Source organism: Anolis carolinensis, chromosome 1 (genome assembly GCF_035594765.1).
Source record: "Anolis carolinensis isolate JA03-04 chromosome 1, rAnoCar3.1.pri, whole genome shotgun sequence".
Classification (NCBI taxonomy): Eukaryota; Metazoa; Chordata; class Lepidosauria; order Squamata; family Dactyloidae; genus Anolis; species Anolis carolinensis.
This window is the reverse complement of record NC_085841.1, coordinates 226,405,806-226,426,219: the sequence shown is the minus strand read 5'-3', so window position 1 is coordinate 226,426,219 and position 20,414 is coordinate 226,405,806. Positions and strand designations below refer to the sequence as shown.

At 42.1% G+C, this 20,414-nt stretch overlaps 1 long non-coding RNA gene across 1 annotated transcript; it reads left to right on the top strand.

Moving 5' to 3' along the window:
* Positions 1–266: 266 nt before the first annotated feature.
* On the top strand, positions 267–12,122 carry LOC134294774 (uncharacterized). The gene is made up of 4 exons (XR_010001470.1): positions 267–610; positions 1,642–1,824; positions 7,098–7,162; positions 11,642–12,122. It is a non-coding gene; the product is annotated as an uncharacterized LOC134294774 (long non-coding RNA).
* The last annotated feature ends 8,292 nt before the right edge of the window (positions 12,123–20,414 follow it).

Below are 20,414 nucleotides of genomic sequence, written 5' to 3'. Positions count from 1 at the left end.
CGGTATACAAGTCAAATAAATAAATAAATAAATAAATAAATAAATAAATAAATAAATATACACTGGGCAATACACTCAGCCCCAGAAATCTTGTGATAGGTTCGCATTAGGGTCACCATAGGTCAGAAACTATTTGAAGGCATCCAACACCAAAAATCCCTACAATCTCTAGGAAATAACATGTTACTTGGGGGGAAATGAGGGTATAACAACATCCTTTCTTTATGATTTAATATTAACAATAGTGGGTTAGGAGAGCAGGTTGCTTTTCTGGGGTCATATTTCTATTCTGAAGGCTTTTAAAAATAAACATATACATGTGTTACTCATCATGTGCTCAAATGCACTGTTTTTGTTTTGTTGTTCTAAAGTAATTGCTAATACAAATGTGGGGAATGGTAAAATCAAATCCCAAGCTTTAGCACCTCCAACTATCATCTGTTCTGTAGGATGGAGCACCAAGGCAGATGTGGGGAAGGCTGCAGTACAGAGGAGGAGGAACTGATGGATTTACTCATTCTCTCATGATCACCTAAGTTGCTAGACGCCATCAGAGATTATGAAAAGAAGAATGAAAACAAAGAACAGAATAATCCATATAACTGCAAAGGTATGTTACTGTTTATATATGTATTTTGTGATCATAATAGAAAATTGTAGTTGGAGTGGGATCAGAGATTAATTTTCTGACACTGGAACCTTCTGGGGACTGCATAGACAGCCAAAAATTTTAAAAACAAAAATAGCAAAATAAAACCCAAGTAGAATAGGACAGAAGTTGACTTTTGATTTTGAAAAGTAATACGATGTTGGGATGAAGGATTGAAAAAACATCACTGGAGAACCCACAACATAGACTGGTGCAGAGTTTAGATCAAGGGTGGGCAAAGTGCAGTCACAGATACTATGCTGGCCCCTGAACCAGACATTTCTGGTCCCTAAAACCCCATGCAGGTCATCCAAAGCTCCCATCCACCCCCTTTAAATGTTATCATTTTTAGGCAGGTTTGGGTGAAAATCATTCAGAAGGCTCCCCAAATGCATGAAAACACATACAAAAACCCTCTCTGCACAACTGCCTTAGAACCCTATACTCCCCCAAATTCTTTCTGAAATCCTTCTCAAAATGGTTACTTCCTGCCCCCATTTTGAGAAGGACTTGCATGGAAAATAGGGTTATTCTGAGCTTGCTGTGAGGGGTGTTGTACGTGGATAGGGATCTGGGGAGAAATGCCCTGTGGTCCGCATGTAGTTGCTCTCCTTTGTCTAGAACAGCCTTTGGTGTTTTAGATATTTGAGAAATCCTGAACAATTACCATACTGGCTGGGATTTCTGGGAACTGATATCCAAAACATATGGAAGACCAAAAGTTGAGAACCACTGGCCTAGTCCATAAGCTCATGTAGGATGCTTCTCGGAATACTTCTGACCCACAGATCAGAAACAGATGCTAATAAAAATATGGACAGGGATTACTTTCTATTGCAGGATATGGCAGCTGCAGATTGCCAAGATCAAACCACAGATTCCAAAAAAAGGTGACTCTATTACAAATGCGTACATTTATAGTGTACATTTATAGCTTATTGTGTACATTTATAGCTTATTGTATTTTAACCTGTTTTGTTTACTTTGCCTAGGGAATTGCAATGATGGAGTGGCACTGAAGAAACCATAACTAACTAACTGAATAAAGGATATAATGGAGAAGGAAGGGGAAGATTCTGGAAACAACTCCATTTGTTCTATCATGAAATGGGAACTGAATTCCTTTCACTTGTTCTGTGTAGGTCAAAGCTGCTTCATAATAAACACCATGTCAAGTAAGTACAAGCGATAAAGTAGGTTACTTACCATCACACATACCGTAAGTCAGGGTAAATATAACAATTTTAATTGTGGCAATAGACATGTACATTTGTTTGGGTTTTTTTCTTTCCTATGTCATTGAAAACACTATACAAGATGTTTTCTCTTTACCGGCTAAGTGCACTTTAATGTTCTTTCTTGAAAGTGTTGGGCCATTATTTCCAAAGAACTCTGTATCTTCTTCATTGACTCTTTCTTGCCTTGGTACTTTCAAGAGGCAGTTCAAAGTTTTACAAAATGAAAAGTTTAGCACTCAGTGAGGAAGTGGAGAAGTGTTTTTTGTTCTGTGAAATTTGGTGCACTTACCATCTCAAATATGGGATAATCTTTTAAATAATGGTCTCCAAAATATGGGATGCTGCAGAAATAAGGGATCTGATAGCTATAGCCAACATTTAGGATTATAGTCTACCTGTACATTTAAAGCTATACATCACAGTGAGAGAAACAGAGGGAGAGAGTAAAGAGAAGACTACAGTGGATTAAACTGAGGGGAGCTAGATGTTTAAGTTTTCCCCCTGCATTCTTCCAAATGTCTACCTCCTGCATTTGGGAAATGGCCTCCTCTTCAGACAATCCCTGTAGCCATCAATGTGGGATGGGCAGAAGCTATGGTTGCATCTACACTGTAGAACTAATACAGTTTGAAACCACTTAAACTGTCATGACCCAAAGCTATGGAATCATGGGAGTTGTGGTTTTACAAGTTCTTTAACCTTCTCTACCAAGGAGTGCTGGTGCCTCACCAAACTAAAACTCCCGAGATTCCATAGCATTGAGCCAGGGCAGTTAAAATTGTGTCACCCTATATCACAATGCAGCTGGAAGCTGGGGAAAATCTTTACTCTATATGGCTACAAGGAATCCTTTCCCCTTCTGATTGCAGAACGTTGAATAAGCGAATATGATGGATAATAAGGAGAGATTAAGGAGAAGCCTATTAAACATCAAATTAGGTTATGATTTTACAAATTAAGCACCAAAACATCATGTTATACAACAAATTTGACAGAAAAAGTAGTTCAATGCGCAGTAATGCTATGTTGTAATTAATGTATTTACCAATTTAGTACCAAAACACCACGATATATTGAAAACATTGACTACAAAAATGCATTGGATAATCCAGAACATTGGATAAGCGAATGTTGGATAAGTGAGACTCTACTGTATTTAGCGGTGTATATTTGTGGTTAAATTGCCTTATTATGTGACTGAAAGCTACATGTTGTTCTCCTACATCATTACACACATTGATAAGCTTACAAGTAGCAACAACCATCTATAGTCACAATCAGAAGGCTTATAGAAAGGCGATCACCTGCTTGGCTTGGAAACACCTTTGGCAATAATCTGAATTGCTTGCTTTTATGAACAGACATTTTTATATAGATGAATTCCAGTCTTATAAAACTCAGTCAGAGAAATCCTAATTATCAAAACTGTGTATTTCTTTGAAGATCAGCCCTGAAACAACAAGATCAGACACAGAGAATTGGATTAAACAAGGGGCACTTTATGAAAACTTTGACATATTTAAGAGTGCATCTCACTATGGAATTAATGCAGTTTGACATCATTGCATCTGTCCTGGCTCAATGCTATTGAAACATGGGAATTGTACTTTTATGAGGTCTTTCGCCTTCTCTGCCAAACAGTGCTGGTGCCTCAACAAACAATTCTATGATTCTATTGCCCTGATCAATGGCATTGAAAGTGGAATCAAACTACATTGATTCTATAGTGTAGATGTAGATGCATCATGTGGTGTGCCTGGAAAAGAGCAAAGAGGGCAGAGCAACCTGATGTTCACAGAATCATAGAATCATAGAATAGTAGAGTTGGAAGAGACCTCATGGGCCATCCAGTCCAACCCCCTGCCAAGAAGCAGGAAATCGCATTCAAAGCACCCCCGACAGATGGCCATCCAGCCTCTGCTTAAAAGCCTCCAAAGAAGGAGCCTCCACCACAGCTCGGGGTAGAGAGTTCCACTGCCGAACAGCTCTCAAAGTGAGGAAGTTCTTCCTGATGTTCAGGTGGAATCTCCTTTCCTGTAGTTTGAAGCCATTGTTCCGTGTCCTAGTCTGCAGGGCAGCAGAAAACAAGCTTGCTCCCTCCTCCCTATGACTTCCCCTCACATATTTGTACATGGCTATCATGTCTCCTCTTAGCCTTCTCTTCTGCAGGCTAAACATGTTGGTCCCATTGAGGCCAGGCATAAACCTACAACCATTTCGTTAGCCTTCCATTGGGTGAAACTCCTGACTCCAAGGGTAATCCAATGCTATAGGATGCTTATCTTAGGATCCATTTACTGGAAGGCCAATCCAACGCCCTCTAACCCAAGCCTGAGGACTTTATAGAAGAGAGCAAACTCCAGGTTAGCCCCAGTACCTAAATAAACCATCCTTCACCAAGAGTGCCAAGGTGTACTCCAAACCCTTACATTCTCCTCCCAACACCTGCTCGTGACAACCTATTTATAGACACCAACTTTAATCAGTTGTTAAAGTCCTACAAAAAATTAGACCTTCACTTTGACCCCTCCTTGGCCATTTATATGCAGATGGATACTTCAATTCTCAGATGCCAATGTAAAATTGACCAGTGAGAAACTACTCTCAAAGAAGCTGCTTTAGAGATTGTGCTTCTTACATTTAAGGGGAGGGGGGAATGTCAGAGAAACCAGTATTTTAATCAAGTGCATGATAGAACCAGCACAATTTATATGATTGTGCATCTGGAATTGAAACAATTTCTCTTGGCATCCTTCCTTGAAAGCAATTCTTAGCAGGCTGTGTGGGAGGTTTATGCATCCCAATTTCTTCAGTCATTTAATGCTTATTATTATCTGGGCTGACAGGGCACAGCAAGAATTTATTCTCCATGCTAGAAGCTGCTATATTATAGTCACAGCATGTCCCTCCACCTTACTGTGGTCCTAATCAGGGATGGGGAGATGTCAGAGGAAACAGCCTTTGAGCACACACTATTTGAATGATGCAGGCTCTGATATTGCCTGACTTGAATAGAAGTCAGATCCCACACATACACACATCTAGTCATGAATTCTACAATACAAGGCTTTACAACTAAAGGGTTTGATAAGTATGTGGGAGAGAGCATATCCAACAAAGCAGCAAACTCCTGGGATTGTTTTCATCCGTTCCAGCAGGTTCTGACTGACAAAATCTGCTAAGACTAAGGAATACTGGAATCAGGGATGTGCGCATGCGCAGTGCCAGATAGGCCATTTTGCCCTTAGTTTGTTGACTAAGGGCGAAATGGCCTAGCTGTGCTGTGCGCACGCGCACAGCACAGCTAGGCCATTTGGCCCTTACTTCCTGGTCGCGGCCGCCGATCGCCCGGGCGATCGGCAGCCGCGACCAGGAAGTAAGGGCCAAATGGGCTATCTGGGCTGTGCGCACGGGTCAACAACTGCCAGATAGGCCATTTTGCCCTTAGTTTGTTGACTAAGGGCAAAATGGCCTATCTGTGCTGTGCGCACGCGCACAGCACAGCTAGGCCATTTGGCCCTTACTTCCTGGTCGCGGCCGCCGATCGCCCGGGCGATCGGCGGCCGCGACCAGGAAGTAAGGGCCAAATGGGCTATCTGTGCTGTGTGCACGGGCACAGCACAGATAGCCCATTTGGCCCTTACTTCCTGGTCGTGGCCGCCGATCGCCCGGCGGCCGCGACCAGGAAGTAAGGGCCAAATGGCCTAGCTGTGCTGTGCGCGTGCGCACAGCACAGATAGGCCATTTTGCCCTTAGTCAACAAACTAAGGGCAAAATGGCTTATCTGGCTGTGCGCATGCGCACAGCACAGATAGGCCATTTTGCCCTTAGTTTGTAGACTAAGGGCAAAATGGCCTATCTGCTTGTAGCGGTTTGGCGTGGGCGCGGGGATTGAAGCCCCGCGCCAACACCGGAGGCGTCGGTGGCGCTACGGGCCGCTGTCGACGCCTCGACAGCGCCCCTAGCGGCCAGCGCCCGAGGCGGCCGCGTCAGCGGCCTCGTAGAAACAACCGGCCCTGCCTAAGGTACACAGGAGATTACAGAGTTTTCTGAAGAAAACACTATGTGCATCAGAAACACACAGTCCAAAATAGACATCTACTTTCAGACTAAAATCCAGAGTGGATTTGCCATTCTGTTGACATCCTCCTCTGAATGGAGCTGCTCCATTCATATTGAAGCCCAGTTTCCAGGAGAAATACTTGAGTTTGAATTGCAATCCACAATGTCTCTGAATTTAGAACTCACCACAGAATACTCTATGTCACTGGTTCTCAACCTGTGGGTCCCCAGATGTTTTTGCCTTCAACTCCCAGAAATCCTAACAACTGGTAAATTGGCTGGGATTTCTGGGAGTTGTAGGCCAAAACACCTGGGGACCCACAAGTTGAGAACCACTGCTCTATGTCATTTCAAGAGATCTGTTGACATGGGGACAACCCAACATTGCTGTTTCTACAACAACCATAACGTGCCTTCATCATTCTGCCCCTCTCCTAATATAGACCATGTTCATATTCACTATTATAAATCTAGAATTTTGATGAGCTCCACATCATTCAGATGAGTTATTTGATACTTCAAACTCATCTCTTGCCTTAGAATCAAAGTAATTTGGAGCTTGTCACAAATGGGCTTTCGATTTGCTAGAAACTTGTTCCACATGGAACGAAACCACTGCCAGAATTTGTTTGTGGATCTCACTCATTGTTTGCATTAAAAACTTACATGTGGCATTATATTTCCTGGGAGCAAACCCAACTGGCACACTGGTATTTACTTCTGAACAGCCATATATGAGGTTGCTCTGTGCATGCATTTATTACCCTGTTTCTGAATATTTTATGTTAAATATACACATTTGGATGGAACAGCCAGCTATCATCTCACCAGTCTGGTGGAGAATGCAAATAGTTATATAACCAGCACTAGCATATTCCATAGCTCATTTTCACATCAGATATTTCAGCAATTTTAAAGCATTCAATGCTTCATAAATCCCTAGGCACTCTTTATGAATTAACAACATGGAAATCATACTTTCCAACTTAAGTTAATTTCAGCAATAAAGTTTCTGTCTGTGAGTCCAAGCAAAATGTCGACAACTGACTTATTTTTAGTATTTGTTTTGAATGTTTAGAAACGTAAGAGAAAAAGCTGTTGTTGAAAAACTCAGGTTACAGGTTTGTTTGCCATACTTTCACTTCCAGTGAAATGCTAACATTGAAAGACTGGTGGGTGCTGATCCTCAGGAAAGAGAGGAGCATTATAGCAGGTATGTTAATATATTTCTCCATTTAAAAGCTGGCAGGTGGTGAAGATATTGGGCCCTTCCACACAGCCATTTAACCTAGGACAGTGGTTCTCAACCTGGGGTCCCCAGATGTTTTTGGCCTTCAACTCCCAGAAATCCTAACAGCTGGTAAACTGGAAGGGATTTCTGAGAGTTGTAAGCCAAAAACATCTGGGGACCCCAGGTTGAGAATCACTGATCTAGAATATCAAGGCAGGGGCACAGGCAGCAAAACAAACGCCACAGAGGTGTTAACCCTTCCCTATGCTATCCAAGGTGTGTGTGTGTGTGTATGGCTAGAGCAGTGGTTCTCAACTTGTGGGTCTCCAGATGTTTTGGCCTTCAATTCCCAGAAATCCTAACAGCTGGTAAACTGGCTGGGATTTCAGGGAGTTGTAGGCCAAAACACCTGGGCACCCACAGATGGAGAACCACTAGGCTAGAATGACACTTAAAAATGCACCTGTTCCAATTTACATACAAATTCAACTTAAGAACAAACCTACAGAACATATTTTATTCATAACTTGGGGACTACCTGTACTGTATAGAGTTTCATATGAACAACATAAACTAACAAACAAATAACCAACCCATGTTAGAGAAGCAATAGACGTCTTCTACTCTTTCCATCCTCATAGTGAGACATAAGGCATTCATCTTTCAACCTGTTGGCTAGCAGCTCTTATTCGCGCACTCATCTTCCAAGATTTGGCAATTTTGTATTTGTGGACATTACCATACCATGCACCACTGCATTCTATATATGACGCACAAGCTGACCTGCATCTGCAGCCAACCAAAGTAATCAAATAACCCGTGTTGTAATGGCGGAGAGGAGAATCTGATTCCTTTTTTCCCCACATCATACAACTATGATTGATTAGCTGATTGATTGAAATATTCTCAGCTCATTCCTGCAACACACTCATTTTCTTTACTAAAAAAGTAATTACTTTTTAAATCATACTGGCCAAATCTATCCCACTGGGATTTTATAACCAAAACAGCCTTCTTTTATCTTTCATAAATATTTGTACACTATTCTAACCACTAACAGCTCTAGACAGAGGCTGTATGGATTTTTCCCCTCCCTTTTCCTATGTTTTTAGATTTCAAGGCACCCTGGCTTATGGTTAATCATTCAAAAGGCAATTTTAAGAGATTTTATTCAAATAACTCCTGCTTGTTGAGTCTAGAATATGCCCTAAAATACATATAGATATTAGATAGTCATAGCTTTCTGGAGGCTTGTGAAATATGGAAGACATTGAATTTTAACCATATGTATTAGAATTTGCATCTTTGCAATGTGCATTCTGCACCAATATTTCTGTAGGGTCCATGCAAGTTATCAGGTAATATTGGTAATTTCACCATTTTGATTCAAAACATCATACAACATCAAAAATAATATACATCTAAAATGCAATTGAAACAAAATAATCAAATACCACCCTTCCATTAAACACATTTTGAAACACTCATTTACAGCACAATAAAACACAGATAAAGAACACATGTCTTAATCTGCTGCAACAGATTAGAAACCAAAGGCTTCCCTAAAATATAAAGTACAAAGAGAGCAGAGAGGAGAGCAACCAAACCTCTCATGGAAGGGAGATCAGTAACTTGGGAGAAGCCATCGAGAAGGCTCTCTCCTGTGTCCTAGTGAGGTATAACATGCAATGGCAATGGGTCCAACAGCTGCTAGGACGTGTTTCTTGCAGGGGTGACACATCATTGTAGCACTGGAAGTTCCAAACCTACAAAGCAAGGATGACTTTTCTTATGCTCTGGTCATAGGTAAAGGTAAAAGTTTCCCCCTGACATTAAGTCTAGTCGTGTCCTACTCTGGGAGGTGGTGCTGATCTCCATTTCTAAGCCAAAGAGCCGGCGTTGTTGGTAGATGCCTCCAAGGTCATGTGGCTGGCATAACTGCATGGAGCACCATTGTCTTCCCGCCTGAGCGATACCTATTGATCTACTCACATTTACATGTTCTCGAACTGCTAGGTTGTCAGAAGCTGGAGCTGACAGTGGGAGCTCACTCCTCTACCTGGATTCGAACTGCTGACCTTTCGGTCAGCAAGTTCAGCAGCTCAGCGGTTTAATCCACTGTGCCACCAGGGGCTCCACTCTTGGCATAAATACAATGAAATGTCAGAGCAATAGAATAAGAACTAGTAATGTACACACTCACACACATTTTTGTGTTGTTCGCAAACACACATACAAGGGGTAGAATTCTACAACCTGGTGGACCTGTCCTCTACATATTTCAAATATTCATAATAAATTGGCCTATTTTCATACTGTCAAGGCAAACAATTAAATAAATGAATAAAAAAACCAAAAGATTATACTGTATGCACCATTACTTTGTTTCAGCATATTTCTTCATCAAGTGCTGTGTTTGTTGTCTATTTGGCATGGATCATTGTACCTCAACTCAAGGTACTGAACTACACCAAGGGTAGTCATAGCAACAGCATTAATAATGAAAATCTGAAGCACTTTAAACAATCATTAATAAAGCCAGTTTCCCAATTATAGTCTAACATAACAGTGGGGAGGGGGTGTCACACAGCAAAAAAAGAACACTACACACTAACATATTATGTGCAAATAAAGTAAATATTGGAGTTTAACTGGATTATATGAGCCTTCACTGACTACAACGTACTTTCAAACTGCATCATATGGCTGAATAGATGAGGCCATTGAAGAGACCACAACAGCCATACAGTCCATAAACAACCCACTAGCTACCACATTTTGTGCTCCCCATTCCCCCAGTATAGTCTGCAAAGCCCTCGGATCTACCAAATGGCCTCTAATGGCCAAAATGATAGACAAATCCCTCAAAATGACCACAAAACTGCTCTGTATATGTTTGCTCTTCCCACCACACCACCACCCTCCAAATGGTCAGAAATTGGCTGGAACCAGGAAAAATAAATGGCATCACATCAGTTCTAACTGTCGAGACTGGTTTCACCTACAGAAAATGGCAGACTTTGCCTCCCCAACATAATTGCCAGCTACTGCTATACAAGTCAATTGTTCTTGCTTCATTGAAGGTTTTATAGCTCAGTAGTAAATATACATGCTCAACATGCAGAAGGTCCTATGTTTTATCCCTAGGATCTCCCTATATAACCTCTCCCAGCTGTCTCCTCCGGGTTTCGGGGTGCACCAGCAGGCCAGGTCAGGGGGGCAGGGAGGAGGGGTTGCGGTGGTCTTTTGGCAGTCCATCTCGCTGGTCAGGTGCACTGTTCCACAATTTTCTGGATTCGAGTGCGTCCACTTGAAGTTGGGTACCCGGGACAGCTTGGGGATTCTGCTGGTGTACCGTCCATCCCGCAACACAGGAGTCTCCCTGACGAAGCTAGCAGAACTGGTCTCGAGTGTGGTGCTGGCCTCCCAGTGCTTGGTAGTGTGGGAGATTTCAACATCCACGTGGAGGCTACCCAAATAGGTGCAGCTCAAGATTTCATGGTTGCCATGACGACCATGGGGCTGTCCCAAATAATATCGGGGCCCACTCATCAGGTGGGGCATACACTCGATCTAGTCTTGTGGCAGATGGATTGGTTGGAGTGGAAGTTCAAAACATTCTTCCATTGTCATGGTTCGACCATCATATGATCAGTTTAAGACTGACCACGACTTCCAACCTCTGCAGGACTGATTAAGATGGTCCGCCCCAGGAGACTAGTGGATCCGGATGGTTTCCTGAGGTTTCTTAGGGATCTTCCTGTTGACGTCCTGGTGGATTGCTATAATGGCGAGATGCTCAGGGCATTAGACATGATCGCCCCCAAGCATCCTCTCTCAGTGTGTAGAGTTACTTCAGCTCCTTGGTTCTCTGAGAAGCTGGCTGTGATGAAATGCATGAGAAGAGGACTAGAGTGCCGCTGGAGGAAAACTCATAGCGTCTCCAACCGAGCACGGGCTAGAGCCGCAATTAAGGCCTATTCCGTGGCTTTGTAGGCAGCCAGGAAGGCTTTCACTACTGTCCACATAGCGTCTGCAACTAATAGACCATCAGAGTTGTTCCGGGTTGTCGGGGAGCTCCTTCACCCCCTTGAGGTGGGGAAGTTCTCTGAGAACTCGGCAACTGTGATGACTCATGGGCCTTGTAGTCCTGTTCCTAGTACTATTGTGGCAGATGAAGATGAAAACATGGGGTTTTCGCCGGTTCAACAAGAACTGGAGTCTCTTCACCTGCAGGATGTTGATGTTTGCCCACAAGAATTCAGCCAAACAGGCCTTGGGCAGAACTCCCCTCCGTTTCCCAGGAAGGAAATTTATTCTAGAGAAAGGGAAGTCAGGGAAGCTAATCGGAGAAGTCTAAGAATCGCTGCCAAACAAATGGCTGATTAGGTCTGCTTCCCTTGGGAAATTCTAAGGAGTCATGCATCTGGACAGAGTTGGGTTTTGCTTCTCGTTCTCTAGGGAAAGAGTTCTGTTGGCGGGAAAACGAGACCCAATATAGGTGTTTGGCGCGAGGGATTCTTTGCGGAGTCAATTGATCAGCTTGAGGAGAGAGATCGTGTGTGGACTTCGTAATCCCAGTTCCTTGCTTCCCGGATCAAGCTTCAAGCCTTGCCCTGTCTCACGGTTTTACCACGGACTCTGTTTCATGCTTCATGTTTGCCTTGTCTCCAGTCACGGATCTAGCCAAGAATCAAGTTTATTTCCAGCCTTGTTGTCAAGCTTCATTGGACTCTAAGACTCTGTTATTTCCCCACACTATTGCTTGGCAAAGTGTGTGTTTCGGTCAAGTGGATTAAAACTTTGAACTCTAATATCATTTATTGGACTATACATTTTTGGACTATATTTGAACTCATTTGAAAGGTCTGCTTCTGAACTATATTCTTCACTTGTTTTTATTGATTTTATATATTTCTTTAATAAAGATATTAGATAGAGACTGGCCTCTGTGTAAGGTTATTGGTGCTCTGCTGCCAGGGTTCTGACAGCAACTCAGTGCACCATTTTGCAGACAAAGTCACTCGGATATGTTCCGACTTGGATACCAGTTTAGATGCAATGCCAGAGGAGGTAACCGAGACACCTGTCTGTCAGATTTTGTGAGATTCATTCCAGCTTGTTCACCCTGAAGACATGGGCAGGATCCTTGGGGCTGTGAGGGCTACCACTTGTTCTCTGGACCCTTGCCCTTCCTGGCTAGTTAAACTGGCCAGTGGCAGGTTGGTTGATTGGTTGATTGGACCTCTCTGGTCCAAGGGAAATTCCCAATTAGCCTTAAGCAGGCTATAGTAAGACCAATATTGAAAAAGACCTCCCTTGACTCTTCAGTTTGGGTAACTACAGACCCATTTCTAACCTCCTGTTTTTGGGCAGAGTGCTGGAGCGGTGGTCGCCTCTCAGCTCCAGGGATTCCTAGAGGACACTGACTTCCTTGACCAGTCACAGTCTGATTTCAGGCCTGGGCACAGTACCGAGATGACTTTGGTCACCTTGGTGAATGACCTCCGCAGGGAACTGGACAGGAGGAGTGTGACCCTGCTGGTTCTCTTGGACATCTCAGCGGCTTTTGATACCATTGTCCATGGTATCCTTCTGGGACAGCTCACTGCTTTGCAGTGGCTTCAGTCTTTCCTGGAGGACCGTTCCCAGATGGTGAAGCTGGGGCAACCTGCTCGGACCCCTTGCAATTGACCTGTGGGGTCCTGCAAGGTTCTATTCTGTCCCCCATGCTCTTTAATATCTACATGAAACAGCTGGGGGAGGTCATCCGGAGTTTTGGAGTTCGGTGCCATCTCTACACAGATGACACCGAACTCTACTACTCCTTTCTACCAAATTCCAAGGAAGCCCCTTGGATTCTGGACCAGTGCCTGGCTGCTGTGCTGTGCTGGATGAGGACGAACAAGCTGAAGCTTAATCCTGACAAGACAGAGGTCCTCCAGGTCAGTCGTTCAGCCAATCAGGGCAGAGGGTGGCAACCTGTGCTTGTCGGGGTTGAACTCCTCTGAAGGCGCAGGTCCGCAGTTGCTGGGAGGGCCTTTGCACAATTAAAACTTGTGCGCCAACTGCAACCGTACCTCATGAAGTCTGACTTGCCCATGGTGGTCCATGCCTTAGTTACCTCCAGGATAGATTATTGCAATGCTCTCTATGTGGGGCTGCCTTTGAAGATGACGTGGAAACTACAACTAGCCCAACGATCGGCAGCCAGACTGCTAACCGGAGCAACTTACAGGGAGCGGTCAACCCCCCCCCCCTGTTTAAGGAGTTCCATTGGCTGCTGTTCACTTTTCAGTCCCAATTCAAAGTGCAGGTAATCACCTACAAAGCCCTGAATGGCTCGGGATCCATCTACCTTTGTGACTGCCATTCCCCCTATGAGCCTGCACAATCTCTCAGAGCCTCAGGGGAGGCCCTTCTCTCTTTCCCTTCACTATCTCAGGCTTGGCTTTCTGGAACAAGGGATAGGGCCTTCTCTGTAGTGGCCCCCCGCTTCTGGAATTTCCTCCCTAGGGAGATTAGATTGGCTCCAACCCTGTCTACCTTTACCAAACAGCTGAAGACCTGGCTCTTTCAGAGTGTGATGCAAGTTTGACAGACAATAGGATGAGAAAAAGCAAGCTAAGAAGTGAAATAATTTTGACCTGCAAAGACTGGCTCCTTTCATAAATAAGTTTCATAAATAAATAATAGTTTGAGTTGGTGCTTCTCAGGATGCAATCTGTATTTTGCCCCTGAAGGAAGAACTGATGATAAAGCTGAATGCCTGTTGGCCATAAAAACAGTTGAGGCAGGCTTAATTTCACATACTGGTTTGAACTAATGAGTCATATTTAGCTCTACACCAAAAAATGTTTTTAAATAAATAATGTTGCAGTAAAAGAGAAGATTAAAAACAGATATTGTTCAATAGCCTTTGGCGAGTGTAAAGCTTTTGGTACATATATGCTAAAGTGTTACAAAGTGCCCCTTCAGTACAAAAGACATTGCCAAACCCTGGCACTGGCATGCAACCAATGAGGAATAATAAAATGTCAAACTGAACTCTATCTTGATTAACTGCCAACAAAGAGATGGTGTAATATGCTCAGTTCTCTTCAGATTGGATATGTTATTTTTCCTCCAACAGTTAAGCAGCTGTGTCCTTAACAGAACAAAAAAGGAGCCAAAAAATCTCATCAGGCTGTTGGGCAAGCTTATGCTGGGAGGAGGGCTTCATCATAAAGCGGCGAGAATTTGAATAACACACCTCATGAAGCCTGGCTCTTCAGTCATGGGCCACCATAGGCTTTAACAAATGGGAGAGAAACACCAGTTGCAAGCATATTCCTAGATTTAAATAAACATCTCACAGCAGTGTTTTTCCTTTAAATCAGACCACATCAAAACAGGCAGAGTCAAGATTACTTGGAGGCTGTTAAGGGCTTAGATCTCTGGATCTTTATTTGCAGTTTACAATTTATCCTCCTTACAAGGTTTCAGAAAGAAAAATATTTTAAAAATCAACATTACCACCCTACAACTACAAGCACAGGGTAGGCAAATGTAAGTGTGCATACCCACACGTGTGTGTCTGTGGCCTTGTAAATCACACATAAAAAGAACAAGAATGTTCTTAATGAGATTCCTCATTTTGCCCTTTCCATCATCCAAGCTTTCCCTTCCATTTTTATTTCATAAGCAGGACCCTGGCAGACATCCCACTGCAATATATGCTAGTGAGAAATTCCAGGGAGAATTCCTTATGAAACAGCCAGATTTGTCCTTCATTGCTTCCAGAGTCCTACAGCCCTTAGGCCTAGACATCTGGAAATAAAACCACAGTCTAGCTTTCAGCCTGTTGGGACTTGTCTTACAGGAAAAGTCATGAAACAAATTACCTTACCCCCATCCCTTTACAACATCACGAATTATATGTGTGTTGTGTACCTTTAAGCATGTATCTTAGAACATGAATTGGACAATATGTGTATATAAAGATGTTTGAAGATTCATTCATTGTCATGAATATATGTCATAATTCATACTTGTGGAAATATTGCTGCTGGATGATCCTCATTTGTGGTTGCAATTTTGAAATAATCTTTGGGATAGATTGACTATGATAAACAGCATGCAATACGAAAAACATTGTGGCAAAAGTTGCATGTGCAGCTGTCAAGTACCTGTAAAATAACACCACTGCACATGCCAACAATCCAGAATAGTGTTCTTTATATCATAACCAGTGAAACTGTTTGAGTCTAGGATAACAAATGAAATAGCCAGAGAATGGCTAGAAAGAGTATCTGCTGAACTGAATCTGCATCTAAATTGAATCAGAATAGCTGGTTAATTGATTTCTAAAAATTCCGATTTCTGGTAAATGAGAAAGAATGTGTATCCACATGAGCAACATCAAAATCAGAGCAAAACTTCTTCCAAGGTATTTATCCATCTACAAATAAGGCCAAGAATATCTCAAAAATGATCTGCTGCAAATTCAACTTTTCAACCAGCTTAGCAAAGACATATCTGATTATCATATTTGGTATTAAAAAATCAGTAGTCTCTTAAGAGTGTTTTCAGGTCTGTTAATGGGTACTTGAAAACACATCAACGAACAGACACACGGTACTGAGAAAATACCAAGAGTAGAAGACTTGGTAGCAAATTATGTGCCATTGCTCATTGCAGCTTCTCTAATTAACATTTCAAAAAGCCTGGACCCGGAACATGCCAGAGGAAGGCTGTGCAGCATCTCTCGCTCCCATCGAATATCAGCAAGATGGAATGACAACTGACAAATTCACAAGCTGCAAATGTACAGTCATAAAATTCAGTAGCCTCACAGCTGTGCTTCTGTAAGTTGCGAATTCAGAAAAATGTATGCATTGGCACCAGGCTTTCTGGCAGAGGATATAATTTTACAGATGACATTTGCGATGCCTGCCAAATTGACATCCAAGTTTTGCCTTGCTCTTTCTATGAGAGAGATCGCTGTATTAACACCCATTCTCACAGAGTGAACTGTTTATTTACCACAAATTTGGCACCACACTACGGTGCACTTAAATCCATGCCCTGCATTTGAATCCATGTGGTGCAGCCAAACAAAACTGGGGTAGGACGAGAACACTATTTTTCTGGCCTAGAGTTGGCATTGTCCTCATTTCCCCTACCCCGCCCCCATAATGATATATTATTCAAACTCTCTCTGCTTGTGTGACATTTTTATCCCCTTCAGCATCACTGCAGTTTTATCACATGAGTAACTGAATGCCTGCTTTAGGCAATCCACTAACTGATCTTTCCAGGGATTGATGAGAATGACTTTCCCTTCCTGGTATGGTGAGACAAACACAGTAATGGAACACAATGAACACAATGAAGTGAACAAAAACCCTAATATCCAGAATGATGCCCTTCCTGCATAGGATAGAGCCAGCTCAGTCTTTTAATTTTTGCCACTGATTCCTTAATCAGCATAGCCCAAAATGTAACACCCTTAAACTCACAACAGTAGTAAAAATATTTAATTCCCCTCTTAAAATTAGAAACAGGTCTCAGTGTGATTTTAACAAGGGTGGATGGAATAGGTTAAATGCATTGCATTACTAATCACGGACACCAATACACCACCACCACCACCACCACCACCACCACCACCACCACCCCCCCCCCCCCCACACACACAGATCTATTGCACTCACTATTTGGGGGTTTTGGATAATGTTCTAGCTCTTATAGGTACTAAAATGTCAAAAACACCTGTAAAGTTTGATGATAGACACTGGCTATATCCACCTATAAAAGGCAAATTCCCTCCTGTACAGGTTCCTTTGGTTCTTTTGTACAGGTTCAAGATCCCTTATTTGAAATCTTTGGTGTCAAAAGTGTTTGGGATTTTGAATATTTTCGGATCTTGGAATACCCAGTGCAACATCTTGCAGAAGGGATCTAAGGCTGAAATGAAATACATTTATATTTCATATACACCTTTAACACACTTAATAATTTTGTGCATGAAACAATGTTTGTGTACACTGAACCATCAGAAAGCAACAGCATCACTATCTCTGCCACCTCCATATTTGGATATTTGAGTATTTCAGAATTTGGAATTCTGGATAAGGGATGCCCATGCTGTACTGGCTATTTTTCAGAGAAGACTCAAATTTATTTGAGAGAAGAAATACAGTAGAGTCTCACTTATCCAACATAAACGGGCCGGCAGAACGTTGGATAAGCGAATATGTTGGATAATAAGGAGAGATTAAGAAAAAGCCTATTAAACATCAAAATAGGTTATGATTTTACAAATTAGGCACCAAAACATCATGTTATACAACAAATTTGACAGAAAAAGTAGTTCAATACACAGTAATGTTATGTTTTAATTACTGTATTTACAAAATTAGCACCAAAATATCACGTTATGTTGAAAACATCGACTACAAAAATGTGTTGGATAATCCAGAACGTTGGATAAGTGAGACTCTACTGTACTCCTACTGCAGTTCCTTCAGTCTTCTTGTACTGCCCCTGTGAGTAGCTCCATAATAGGCAAGTCCATTTCACCCAATGGCCCTGGCCTTCCTTTGAGAAGGTCTCTTGGTTCCTTCTTTATAGATCTATTGTATATTTGGCACACAAGTGATCCCTTTCCCAAGCAAAAGCATGCAGTTTATTCTCTCTCTCTCTCTCTCTCTTTTTTTTACTACTGTTGTGAGTTTAAGGGTGTTACATTTTGGGCCATGCCGATTGATGGGGCTGGGCTGTGGCACAGCTGGTTAGTAGCCTGCTGCAATAAATCACTACTGACCAAGGGGTCCTCAGTTCAAAGCCCGAGTCAGATTGAGTGCCCGACTGTTAAATAGCCCCAGCTCGTTGTTTACCTAAGCAACCCGAAAGATAGTTGCATCTGTCCAGTAGGAAAATTTAGGGACCACTTATGTGGGGAAGCTAATTTAACTAATTTACAACACAATAAAAACATCCAGCAGCCTGTGTGCCAGATGAGGAAGTACTCCATCAAAAAGGACTCATCACAATGGATGATGAAGCAGCAGCTCCTCCTGTGGCCGGAATCGAGCATACCCTCACAAAGCCAGAAGCTGGAAAGTTAAATAGCCTCTGTGTCTGTCTGTGTGTTCTTTGTCTAATGGCATTTAATTTATGCCATATAAATGTACATTGTGATCTGCCCTGAGTCCCCTTCGGGGTGAGAAGGGCGGAATATAAATACTGTAAATAAATAAATAAATAAATTGAGGAATTCTGGGAGTTGTCCAAAAACAGTAACGTCTACTATTGATAACTATTAACTAGATAGTCTGTAACATAGCCATACTTTTTTATCATGGGGTTGTTTTATGATTGTTACTTTAAACTTATACTAGGATAACAATGATGGTTTGTAGAAGAATTTTCAAATAGATAGGCAAGCTTTATTTACTGCAAAAATAAATATATAAATAAATCGGTATGCCATGAGCAGCCTTGGCTTGGCAATTGCACTCTCAAGTCTGTGAAAAGCTACAGCTTGAAGACAGTCACAATGAGTCTGCCTATGTTCCTACAGTGCTAATTTGGAGACGGCTTGACAGCATAATGAAATCCAAAAGCAATTAATTTATACATGAATAGGGTACCGCCTTTCCCCCCTTGTTCATGCTTGATTTTGACAAAACTGGGGGAAACAAGTGCTTTTATGTCTTTAAATTGTTAGTCTTTAGTTGGAAAGTTAGAATAAGAGCAACACATAAGTTTTTATGAGGTGAAGACTTGTTTTCTTCTTTATCAGCCATGATTCCTGTTACTTCACTGAGAGTCAATTTCAAAAGTCCTGGTTACAAATAATAAAGCTATGAACAGCTTGGCTCCTGTGACTTTTAGGGACAAACCCAAGAGAATAACCATTTAGCAATGATAAGTTCAATAATTAAATCCCAGAAGAGAAATGTCTGTAAGAACTGCTAGAGCTGCTATCCTAGCAAACTGAAGCTTTGGTCATTGTAGGTGCACCGTTCTCACATCAAAAGAGATGCCTGTGTGACTACAAAAAGCTGGGAAATCAGCCCCCTCCTTCATCCTGGTTACATGGGCACTTCTCCTGGTGCCAGCATGGGATGCCCACAATGGCCAGGAGGTCATAGAGTTCTGCAACCACCTGGGAACAGTGATGCGGAAGATAAAGTATCAATCCAGCAAGGCTGATATGGGCTCAGCCCAGTTGGACCATGTGTACTCCAACCATCCACCACAGTGGGTTCAGCACATGGCTGTCTCCAAGGCCAGTCTGGAGCATTACTGCTTCAATCCAGCCCTACATTTACCATCCGTCTAGACTTATCCCTGATCTCCATTACCAATGCAGATAAAATGTAAAACAAACTGTGTGAGCAAAAACTGGATTATAAACTGCAGAAATAGTAAAATCAATCCAGAGCAATGAAACCATAAGAATCAAAAAAGGTAAAGTTTTTTAAAAATCCAACTTAGAATTAGGGTAGGAACCATATTTGGTCTTGGAAATGTTCCATAAGAGGGGACAGTCTGCTTATTAGATGATACAGTAGAGTCTCATCCAACATAAACGGGCCGGCAGAACTTTGGATAAGTGAATATGTTGGATAATAAGGCGAGATTATGAAAAAATGCCTATTAAGCATCAAAATAGGTTATGATTTTACAAATTAAGCACCAAAACATCATGGTATACAACAAATTTGGCAGAAAAAGTAGTTCATTACACATTGATGCTATGTAGTAATTACTGTATTTACGAATTTAGCACCAAAATATCACAATGCATTGAAAACACTGACTACAAAAATGCGTTGGATAATCCAGAACGTTGGATAAGTGAGTGTTGGATAAGTGAGACTCTACTGTACAACCAGAAAGGGTCTTTCACAAATCAAAGTCTCCCTAATTTTAGAAGAAGAAAGACTTAGTTGGAATAGAGGCATCTAATACTGGCTTAGGAGTACATTCCAGGTTCCCAAAACATTTATGGCAGCAGCAGCTCTCTAAACATCACTGAGAAATGGACCAAATACTAGAACAATTTTTTTAATTCCACAAGAAGTTGACCATAGAATCAGTCTAGAGCAGCTTCTTAAAGAATGGATTGGGACCACAAATGGAGTTGCCAAAACTGTATGTTGGGATTGCCTTCCTTTCTTTCCTGCTCATGTGCATGCCTCTCTACTTTCCTTTCTCTGTCTTTCTGTCTCTGCTTCCTCTC